The sequence below is a fragment of the Vipera berus genome (genome assembly GCF_964194415.1).
Source record: "Vipera berus genome assembly, chromosome: 2".
NCBI classification, from domain to species: Eukaryota; Metazoa; Chordata; class Lepidosauria; order Squamata; family Viperidae; genus Vipera; species Vipera berus.
The window spans coordinates 74,997,378-75,008,911 of record NC_138203.1 but is presented as its reverse complement, the minus strand read 5'-3'; the positions used below and the strand labels follow the sequence as shown (position 1 = coordinate 75,008,911).

General features: G+C 41.0%; 1 long non-coding RNA gene across 2 annotated transcripts; it reads left to right on the top strand.

Moving 5' to 3' along the window:
• Positions 1 to 208: 208 nt before the first annotated feature.
• LOC308661758 lies at positions 209 to 5,906 on the top strand. 2 transcript variants are annotated; one of them, XR_014025015.1, is made up of 5 exons: positions 209 to 257; positions 1,338 to 1,562; positions 3,492 to 3,642; positions 3,841 to 3,909; positions 5,796 to 5,906. It is a non-coding gene; the product is annotated as an uncharacterized lncRNA (long non-coding RNA). The 2 variants fall into 2 exon arrangements; XR_014025016.1 differs by lacking the exons at positions 209 to 257; positions 1,338 to 1,562 and having other exon boundaries at positions 3,382 to 3,642.
• The last annotated feature ends 5,628 nt before the right edge of the window (positions 5,907 to 11,534 follow it).

Sequence of the window (11,534 nt, the reverse complement as noted above, 5' to 3'; positions counted from 1 at the left end):
CCTCCCTATTTTGTATAATTTATGTAAATGCTTTAAAAAACCCATTCTGCTCTGAGAAATCTCCTGATAACATGGCATGTTCTCTGGATTTTCAACGAGTGGGCTGGCTGCTATTTCCTTCTGTTATTAAGAGATTAGTTTCATCTGTGGTTAGACCCACCTCTTTGAAATTTGATCACGGATCTCATGGAGTTTCCTGCAAAGATATGCCTTAATGCAGGGAAATTTAAGCTGCTTCTCGTGAAACAATGGTACAGGTCAGAACTGAACACTTATTAATTTGTTAGGCTGGTGCTGAATTAATAAAGAGGAAGCACAATGTGACTGTACAAGATAGGAATAAACAAAATCATCTCATTGTGCATTTGGAAAGGGGGACCTTGTGAATGATAGGACCATTATGGACTGAACGTTCTTTGTAAGGTTTAAAATCTTTTGTGAGATAGGGCTCAGAGGTGTAAGAAATATTAAGAAAGACATCTCTCTTTTTTCAGATTATTTAGAATTTATTTTTAAATGAAAGTAAATATCCAGTATACGTGTGTGTATGTGGTTTAGTGAGCGTGCTTTAAAAATGTTTTGTTTATTTATATTAAATTTACATGTCCCCATCTCACTATCTAAAGCACAGGTGTCAAACTCACCACATCATGTGATGTGTCGTGATGTTATGTGACTCTTTTTGCATTGCCGGCAATGGTGCGGTTTCGGTATGATGAAACCTGCCCGCGGGCCGGCAGTTTGACACCCCTGATCTAAAGAGACTCTGGATGACTTCATCATTTATCAGGCAAGAGAAGAAATAAATTGGTTTTTCATCCATTTGCTCTCATAGATAACCATGAGTTCAGATTATCTGGGTCTGGAAAGAGGAAACTTGATCATGTGCTTCCCACTGATTCCATTGCAGTTGAAATCCTCTTTCCTTTAAGGTTTTCATTCTACTTTTTTCGTACAGTCCAAATGAATTTGTATCCTCTCATGAATTTACTAAGGTAGACAGGATGAGTTTAAAGAGATTGTAGAATATGGAATTGTACCGGATAGCAGAAAATGGAAGTTCTTAAGTAGCTAAGGACATGTGAGGATGTGGGAAAAACAGGAAGCTTGCTTCTGTCCCTCCACTCTGAGAGAATATTTGTGCTTGTGTGGGGTTGACAGGCTTTCCAAGCAGTTGGTCCATGCATAAACTAAAACACTATTGTGTTTCTCAAGAGGTATATCATTTTAGGTTGACTGGAGAAAGTTCACCAGGAGGGGATCAAAAATGGTAAATTTAGTGATCACAACCATAAGACTAAAGCCCCATGTTGTTGTTTTTTCACATGTGTTGCAAGGAATGCAAGGAAGCATGGATCTTTGATCACATGGTTATCACCACATCGTGACCCTCTTGGGTGCTATTAGTTGGGTGTATTGTGGACAGACAACTGAGATACAGTGATACCTCACTACTCATTGTTAATTGATTCCAGGAGACGTAATGAGTACCAAAATTTTCCTTTAAGGAATAATGTAGTGAGTCATAAGACAGCCGACACTGACAAGTTCTAGCTCGTGAGGTGAGTACCAAACAAACAAGAGTTCCAGGACACAATTTTTGCATCAAAATGTATTGAGTACCAAATTTGATGAGTTTCAAAGCAGTTGAGTTGAGTACCAAGGTACCACAGTATGTTTCATTATGATATTTATGTTGTGAGACTATTATTATTCTGATTATTTTATATTTGATTATTTTATAGTTTATTGTGCTGTGAACCATTCTAGGTCTTGGATGGAATCAGCATGTAAGCAATTACAAATAAATAAATAAATAAATAAATAAATAAATAAATAAATAAATACCAATAAATAAATGATAAAAGTGATCATTTTTAGTGCTAGGAGATTCTGCATGCAAATGTTCCTTCTGGGTACTTCCTTAATTCTAGTTCAAGATCTGTGAGTATTCCACTTTAAATTCAATTTTTAACATCTCATTTGGCAGGAATCCATCAGCCATATTAACCTGGAACTATGCGTCTCCAAACCTGGCATTGTGTTCAGTTTCCAAAATTCTTAAACTGCTCCTGGATGCAGATTGTCTGCAGGAATGGATAGCACTTCAGATCCAATGCTGAAAAGATGTGTTTGAGAGAAACTGTTAGTGCAGAGGTAGGCAACCTAGGCTCTTTTATGACTCGTGGACTTCAACTCCCAGAATTCCTGAGCGAGCATGCCTGGCTGAGGAATTCTGGGAGTTGAAGTCCACGAGTCATAAAAGAGCCGAGGTTACCTACCCCTGTGCTAGTGTATTGAAGTCACAAGATCCCAGGAAATGATTTGGAATTCCCAAGAGGATACAACCAGGGGGTTGGGCATAACCAGGGCTTTTTTTCTCATAGAACACTCAGAATGGCGTTCCGGCACCTTTTTTTTGCAAAAAAAAAGCTCCCTCTATTGGCTTTAGGTATAGGCAAACATGGCTCTTTTTTATGACTCGTGGACTTCAACTCCCAGAAATCCTGAGCCAGCCACGCTGAGGGGAAAGAGAGAGGTTTCCAAGCTGAGCCATGCTGGTTCAGGAATTCTGGGAGTTGAAGTCCTTGAGTCATAAAAGAGCCAAGGTTGCCTACCCTGCACTAGAGGAGGCCATTAAAATTATTTACAAGGTTACTTCTTTAGGAACTAAACTTTTAGAATCTAAAACAGATAATTCAAAAAAGCCAACAGGAAAGAACCTCACATTTTTCATCTGCTTCTGTCTTTTGGAAGGTAAAATTAGATAACAAAATAATCTATTTCCTATGTTAACATCTCTGCAATGAAATCAATAAAGGTAACAGGAAAGAAATGAGAAACATTTTTCTCAATGTAATATGTCTAATTTAGCTGATGGTAAAAATAGTATCTTTTGTAAATACTCTTGAAAAATATTTTGAATCTATACCATCTATTACAACTAAAGCACTTTAAATTAAACAATTCTTAAGAATGAAATATTCTTAATTTGGACTTTACTTTTACTGTTTGGACTGTTGTATGTTTTGAAAAATAGATTATTTAGAATCTAGTTATGTTGCACTTCAGTCTTTAAATAATTAACCTAGTATATACATAACAATATATGATGTTTTCCATGGTGAGGTTAATATCAATAACAACATTTATTAAAAAGGCAAAAATAATTTCTGGTGGTATTATCTATACATTAAAATTTTGTTTAGTCACAATCTTTCACTTTTCACATTCTGGACAAGCAGTGGTCATGTATCCTAGCAAAAGATGTTACATATGTGCATAAGCGTAGTCCGTAGCATATGCCTTTTTAAAAATATCAAACATGCAAAGAAACAAAAATAAGTCCAAAATATCTGTATTACATCCAGAAATGCCAACTTTGCAACCAATATTTCTCATCCATAACTATGGCACCCTAAGGATACCTGCTTACATGCAAATGCTTCTCTGGGATCAGTAATGCAGCAGGGATTGCTTTTTCCTTCCAGTAACAGATTGCTGGGAAATACCAAACATGGCCTTGAGAATTCCAATGTTTGTTACAAATTTTTCTGGATGTGGTTGGAAAGAGGCTGTTTGGCGCCGGAGACCACTGCCACGAGGAACACAGCTTTGGGTTGGGGTTTGGAGCAGCTTCAGGTAGGGGCTCAGCACGGGCTGCGGCGTGGCAACTGCGGGGAGGAGAATTCCCACGGCTGTGGGGAGGGGAATCCCCACGGCATGTGGCTCCGAGTTACAGGGCGGGGGTGCAAAGGACAGGCAGCAATGCCGTAGCAAGACACCGGCATCGCTCCCAGTGACAGCACCTCTGAGTTACGGCGCCTTTTTTTTTTTTAGAAAAAAAGCACTGGGCATAACCATGGCTGCATATCACTTCTTCAATTATGAATGTCTTGCTACACTAAGGTAATGGATTTGATTCTTCGTCTAGCATTCTAACTATGACATTGAAATGGATTTCCAAGCAAAACAGAACCATTAATGAAGGCAAATATGTGTGTCCCAGGATAAAGTTGCAAGATTGAATCTGGTCTGGTCACCAGGACCAGAGATTTAATCTTCTGAGGTTTCAGATTTGTGCTGGAGCCCATCTTCAGGGAACTTCTCTCTACTGGGATACGTGCTTTGGGCTGTCCTGTGAGTCATATTTATGTGGCACTTTCCTATTGGTGGATTGGTGTGTTGATGGCTGGCGATTGGCTATTGTTTCCTTGTGCTGCCAAGCCCTCGGCTCCTAAGTACTTGATAAACTGGTGGTAAATCAGCACTTCTGTTAGCTGACAAGGGGCTCGTTTCCCAGGCTTCAGTTATTTCCACCAATCAGCCACTAGGAAGGTACCGCATAAATACGACTCACATAATAGCCCAAAGCACGTATTCCAGTAGAGACCAGGTTTCCTGAATGTGGAAACTCCAGCATGAGTCTAAAAGCTCAGAAGAATAAATTTTGGTCCCAGAGACTGACCCAGATTTGATCTTGCAAAACAGAATCAAACCTACAACCGCTAATACTTTGTGTCCATCACATGATTAACTCACTAGAACAGAAAACTAATTCCTTTATTGGGAAAAAAAAACAGGGATACAGTTTCATTAACAAGAACTGTTCAGATTATTCCAAAGGTGTGTTCTGGCCATTAATATTGATTTTTTTTTGCTTTTATAACTAGGAGGCTATTCAATAAATAGGAGTAATGACGCTTGTAGAGCAATTCCTATCTCTCATCACAACACGGTTCTTAATTCACTTACTTGGCCATGCCAGCATATATTCTTTGTTTCTCTCTCCTTTCACCTAACCCTATAAATAGAAACTACTTTTGTTTCCCTTCAGTTGTAAAATGGGACGGTGTATTATAAATGGATTCTGCAAAAAATGCCATTGTCTCCTGGCAGCCAGTCCTACAAAATCTGCTTTTTAAAAAGCCATTATCAGTATGTGGGGTCCTATATTATTCCTGTGACGAAAGAGTCAGCAGGGCAAACTGGAAATAATAGCCAATGCTGCTTTCCTAAAAACTCTCTGGCCACAGCTATCAATTTATATTGCAAACATGATGAGCTTGTGAGCCTCTGTGTGCTTAACAATGACAACAAATCCAAACAACAAGAGGGGTTTTTTCCCCCCTCCCATCAGCATCAAAAACTGCCTCAACAAAACAAAATCATCTGGAAGGAAATGAGGGAAAAGAAAACAAATCAAATCATGTCATATCGATCGAGGGTCCCTGAACCCCCAGGCTATAGACAGATACCGGGCCACGCAGTTGGAAGTGAGCAATGGCGACTGAGCAAAGCTTCATCTGCCTATGTGTGGGATCTAGGCTACATGCGAAAACATCCCCCGCCCCCATCAGTCCATGGAAAAATTGTCTTCCATGAAACCGGTCCCTAATGCCAAAAAGGTTGGGGACCGTTGACATAGGTGAAGGCAGACCTGGCTATTTTTCAGCTCCTGAGGCACAACTTTGGCTGTTGCTGTCTGGCCCTTGTACATTGCTTTTATTTTGAAGGCAACTGCTTTCCCCCCACCCCCCACCCCCAAATTTATGTATGTGTGTCTGTACATGCCTAAGATCTTTACAGTCCCAATTTCTCATGTTGCCCTTTGGGAAAATTAATTGTCCATTCCTGGAGAAGGGAACTTCTCGAAACAGCCATAGTATTGCTTATTCTGAAACAGCCATTGTGAGGACTGAACTGTTTGTGGGTTTTCTACCAGGGTTCTAGCTATTTGCTGTCTGGGACGGAGAAATAAAACCTGTCCCTTTCTTCTCTCTTCTCTCTCCAAGTCAAGATGCAAAGTTTCAAAGGCCAGCCAACCTCCTGTAAGACGGAAAATACACCCAGCACTTTCTCTTCTCCTTGGGAGTAAAGCAGTCACCGTTCTGCAATAAATAGTGCTTTGAAAATGTACCTTTTTTTGTGAGAACCCAAATTGATTGCCTGAGGAAATGACATCACTCAATCCAATCTTGGAATATCTCTTGGCATTTATCTATTAGCACTGGAGGTGGTGCTTTACATCACAAATTGGAAAGGGTGTTTTTTGTCCTCTGGGGAACATGTTAAGGGTCAGAGCCAGCAGCAGTGTTTCTTCAAAGCTTATCCAAAGGTTCCTGTGAAATTTGAATTTTGCTCTATTACATCTATATTCCTCTTCTGAACCTTCAAATATGTTCCATCGTTTCATCTTCACAGCAAGCTTGTTCTGATATAGATTGAGATGAGTGATAACAAGCCAGGTCATCCAGTGGGGTTCATGGTTGTGTAAGAACTTGTAGTCTGTGGGCCAAAAATCTTTGCTACTATATCACACAGGTTTTCCTCACTTTTGAGAGTGTCATTTAAACTTTGGGTGGAATTTAAAAAAGTTTTTATAATGGGGCTAAGGGTGATTTGATTTTCAAATTTAGCTTACGTAGGATGTTTCTTGCGCTTGCAAAATGTAATTGCTCTGTGCTTCAAACCAGGATATATGGCTGTGATCTAGATTTGATGGTGGAAATGTGACTTGGGGTATGTGAGGGAATGCACATGTGTGGGTACCTTCTTAAGGAGCTACCAACAGATGTGATCTGATGCCTTCCCCCCTCAAATAGTCCAAATCATCTGGACCAAAAGACCTCCGTCCCTTCCATCATCATCATTATCATCATCATCATCATCATCAATACTACTACTATTATCTTTTGTCCTTGAATTCAGATTTTTGCATAGTTCTATTATAGCAAAATTTATCTGAGAGGATATTTTCCAGCAATGTATAGCATCTTCTAGAGGATTTTTTTTTTAAAAAAATCTTAGTGATTTTGTGTAGACGTCAACTCCTAGAATTCCCCTGCCATCATGTTGATCAGGGGTCTTCAAAGTTGGCCCTTTTATGACTCATGGACTTCAACTCCCAGAATTCCTCAGCCAGGCACACTGAAGTTGGTAGTGATGGAATGAGTTGAGAACAAACACTATTCTAGACTCATTCCATTAATTTAATTTAATAATTTAATTTAATAATTTGATTTCTATACCGCCCTTCTCCCGAAGGACTCAGGGCGGTGAACAGGGCAATACACAATAAAAATTGAATACAAAAATTAAAAAGCCATTAAACATCATGCCCATAAAATCAATACATATTAAAGTTAAAACTAGTTTTAAAAACCCAACCCCATCCCGTCAGACCAGGCCAGCTTGTTCGAAAAAGAATGTTTTGAGATCGCGCCGGAAGGAGCGAAGGTCGGGGGCCATCCGGAGCTCAACCGGTAAGCGGTTCCAAAGGTCTGGCGCGCCCACAGAGAACGCTCTCCCCCTGGGGGTCACCAATCGGCATTCTTTGATCGGCGGCACCCTGAGGAGGCCCTCTCTGTGGGAGCGCACTGGACGGAGGGAAGTTGACGCCGGCCACAGGTGTTGCCGTAGGTAATCCGGACCCATGCCATGAAGGGCTTTGTAAGTCATAACTAACACCTTGAACCTCACCCGGAGAGCAACCGGTAGCCAATGCAGCTCGCGGAGCAAAGGTGTAACATGGGAGTATCGGGAAACTCCCAAGACAACTCGCGTGGCTGCATTCTGCACCAGTTGGAGTCTCCGGGTGGACCTCAAGGGCAGCCCCATGTAGAGAGCATTACAGTAGTCTAGACGAGAGGTCACGAGCGCATGAGTGACTGTGCGCAAGGCATCCCGGTCTAGATAGGGCCGCAACTGGCGCACCAGGCAAACCTGGGCAAAGGCCCCCCTAGTCACAGCTCCAATATACTCTTCCAAAGAGAGCTGTGAGTCCAGAAGGACCCCCAAGTTGCGGGCCCTATCTACGGGGGGTAATAGCTCACCCCCATGGCCAATGATGGAATAATCGGAATTTCCCGGGATGCCGGCACGAACAGCCACTCAGTCTTGTCAGGGTTGAGTCGAAGCCTGTTCCTCCCCATCCAGACCCGGACCGCCTCCAGGCAACGGGACATCACGTCGAGGGCATCACTGGGGTGGTTTGGGGTCGAAATAAAAAGCTGGGTATCATCAGCATATTGGTGATACCCAACTCCAAAACCACGAATGATCTCACCCAGCGGCTTCATATAGATGTTGAACAGAAGAGGCGAGAGAACCGATCCCTGAGGAACTCCACAAATGAGAGGTCTCAGGGTCGATCTCTGCCCCCCTGCCAACACCGACTGCGAACGTCCCAGAAGGTAAGAGGAGAACCACTATTGTTTACTATTGTCGCAAACAACATTTTATTGTACTTTAGTTCAATAACACTTGGATGATGTTACAAAAAATTATTAGTCATTAGGTAGAAATAACCACAGTGTTATTAGCTAGAACTATAAAAATTTCCCCCGCCCCCCCGAATTTGTCTTGGTACACTGTTCCCTGTTTTTATTCATTTCTTCCTTGTAGCCATCTTTTTAACCTTGCCCTTTCATCTATAGAAAAATATATCCCATTTTAACTATTGAAGAATCCTGTGGTCCAATTTCTCACAAACCTGTGGTCCATGTCGCACAATCACAGCCCTACTTAGAACATTTGAAAGTATGAAGACATTGTTACTATTGAGCAAACCAAGGGGAATTCAGAGAAAATCAGAATTCAGAGTAGCAGCAGCAGCAAAAACATGGATCTAATTGGATCTGAAATACAAACACATGGGGTGCAATCTTGGAGTATAATTCTAAGTATGAATTTGTGGTGATTGTTAGAATTACTTGTCCAATTTGACAAAATTATGCCAGATGATACAATATTATATAATGTAATTCTTACATTTGTTGTGCTTTTAAAAAAAAATCCATACAAATCTATTTACAGAACAGAAGCATTTAAAAAACCAAAGGGTGAAACATCCCTGGTGGCTCAGTGGGTTAGGATGCTGAGCTTGTCGATCAGAAGGTCAGCAGTTTGGCGGGTCGAATCCCGAGTGCCACGTAACAGAGTGAGCGCCTGTTACTCGTCCCAGCTTCTGCCAACCTAGCAGTTCGAAAGCATGTAAAAATGCAAGTAGGTGGGAAGGTAACAGCGTTCCGTGCGCCTTTGGCGTCTAGTCATGCCAGCCACATGACCATGGAGACATCCTTGGACAAGCGCTGGCTCTTCAGCTTTGAAACGGAGATGAGCACCGGCCCCCTAGAGTCGGAAACGACTAGCACGCATGCGCGGGGGAACCTTTACCTTTACCTTATCTCTTCTTTTCTGCATGCATTTATATACATATAAGTAAAGCAATCTAATATAAGACATCTCCCATGGGCTGAGAAATGTGTTCTCTAGTCGCTTTGATACTCCATTTTCTGCTACTGTTGATCACTTTTCTAATGAAAGGAAGATACCAGATTAAATTTCATACTGTGATAAATATAATTTAGCTATTTCACTCCTGTACACACACACACACACACACACACACACACACACACACACACACACCCCTTTGCCATATCTAAGAAAGATGTTTTGATTTCTAATGGTTCCGTCAGTGCTGGATTTATTTTGCTTTATAAAGCAATGCTTTAATAATACCCTACTCTATCACACGTTCAGAAAAGTGGCTTATTTCATAGAGTGTTTGAAGCTCGTTTTTACTTCCATTGTCAAATTAGCAAGGTATTTTTCCTTCTGTTTCTGACGTTAGCATAGCTGGATCTCATCCAAGAGTATGAAGCTTAAATTGCCAAAGAGTGAGAGAGCCTGACCTTGGATGTGACTCATCGCTTGGCTGTTGATGGAAGAGTAATTTGAGGGAAAATCATTTATAATCAGTGTCGCGTAATGTCTTATAATTTTCTACGGTTTCTAGGACACAATTTACGAAAGGTCCAAGATATTTGTTCTCGTGAATTTGCATTGTCGTCTCCCTCCCTTTCCCCTTACTAACTGATTTTGCAATATACAGTATTCTCTGGTTTGATAGGAATGGTCGAAAAGATCAGCAGGTGCTAATTTAGTTTTAGGGGCCATGTTCCAGATTACCAACAATAATAATGTTTACAAAAATACATAAACACAATTTTGATAAATAAAATTCTGGAGTTCATATCTATTCAGAAAATAGCAAGGTGAATAAGCAAAGAGATGGTGGACAAGTTTATCATTCTTTTTTCCGCGTTGTTTTTTGTTGGTTAATTTTTCTCCTAGATAATTAATTTTTCTCTTGTAAAATCCAGAAGTTTATTTGACCTTGCCACCAAGGATATAGATAGGCTAAAGGAGAAAATGCCACTGGAAAAGGAGTTGAAGCTCCTCCTTCTCTTTCTGTTATTTGCTGGCGGAAAAAAGACTTCTCCTAACACTTATTTTTAAATGCAAAGAAGCAGAACATCTACTTCTTACATGAGATTTTATACTGCAGGCAGTTTGATTCCAGTTTGTTGGATAGTGTGTCACCGGATGAGATTTAACTAGGATACTTATACATCTACTTCTCTATTACTGTGTATTAGGGGATTGCCAGATGTATTTGTTGAGTTGCCAGATCATTAGAATTGCTTGGGAAGTGGATGAATTAATGTCTTGCCAAGTATCCAGTATATAACAATGAATCTTCTGCCATTTATCTCTTGTCTTTCAGCCCTTTTATCTGTGTTAGGAAGCCTGCTATTAATACATAGCTGTATGTTTGGTGCTGAAATATGCCCAATTTTCTCCTGATTATCACTCTCAAATTGGGCCGTACTTACTCTTAATTGTCTTTTATGGACTTTCTTACTTGCCAATGACCCAGCTTTGTCTGATTGCTCTGTCGCAGCAGAACAGAACAAATAATGGTTAAATAGATCTCTAAGGTCCTGGCAAATAGATGGGGAAGAAATGGAGGTAGTGACAGTTTTTATTTTCCTGGGCTCCAAGATCACTGCAGATGGGGACTGTAGCCAAGAAATTAAAAGACGCTTGCTCCTCAGGAGGAAAGCAATGGCAAATCTAGACAGCACACTAAAAAGCAGAGACATCACCCTGTCAACAAAAGTGTGTATAGTCAAGGCTATGGTCTTTCCAGCTGCAATGTACGGCAGTTAAAGCTGGACCATAAAAAAGGCTGAGCGCCAAAGAATTGAGGCCTTTGAACTATGGTGCTGGAGAAGACTCCTGCGAGTCCCTTGGACTGTAAGGCGATCAAACCGGTCAGTCCTAGAGGAGATCAACCCCGACTGCTCTTTAGAAGGCCAGATCCTGAAGTTGAAACTCAAATACTTTGGCCACCTAATGAGAAGGAAGGACTCACTGGAGAAGAGCCTAATGCTGGGAAAGATTGAGGGCAATAGAAGAAGGGGATGACAGAGAATGAGGTGGCTGGATGGAGTCACTGAAGCAGTAGGCGTGAGCTTAACTGAACTCCAGAAGTTGGTAGAAGACAGGAAGGCCTGGAGGAACGTTGTCCATAGGGTCGCGATGAGTCGGACACGACTTCACAGCTAACAACAACAAGATCTCTAAGGAAGTTCACCTATTATTAGTATGCACAACTGAACAGTCAGAGTCATACTGCTGCTGAAATAGGCTGTGTAGAATTATAAAATGAGGTAAAAACACTG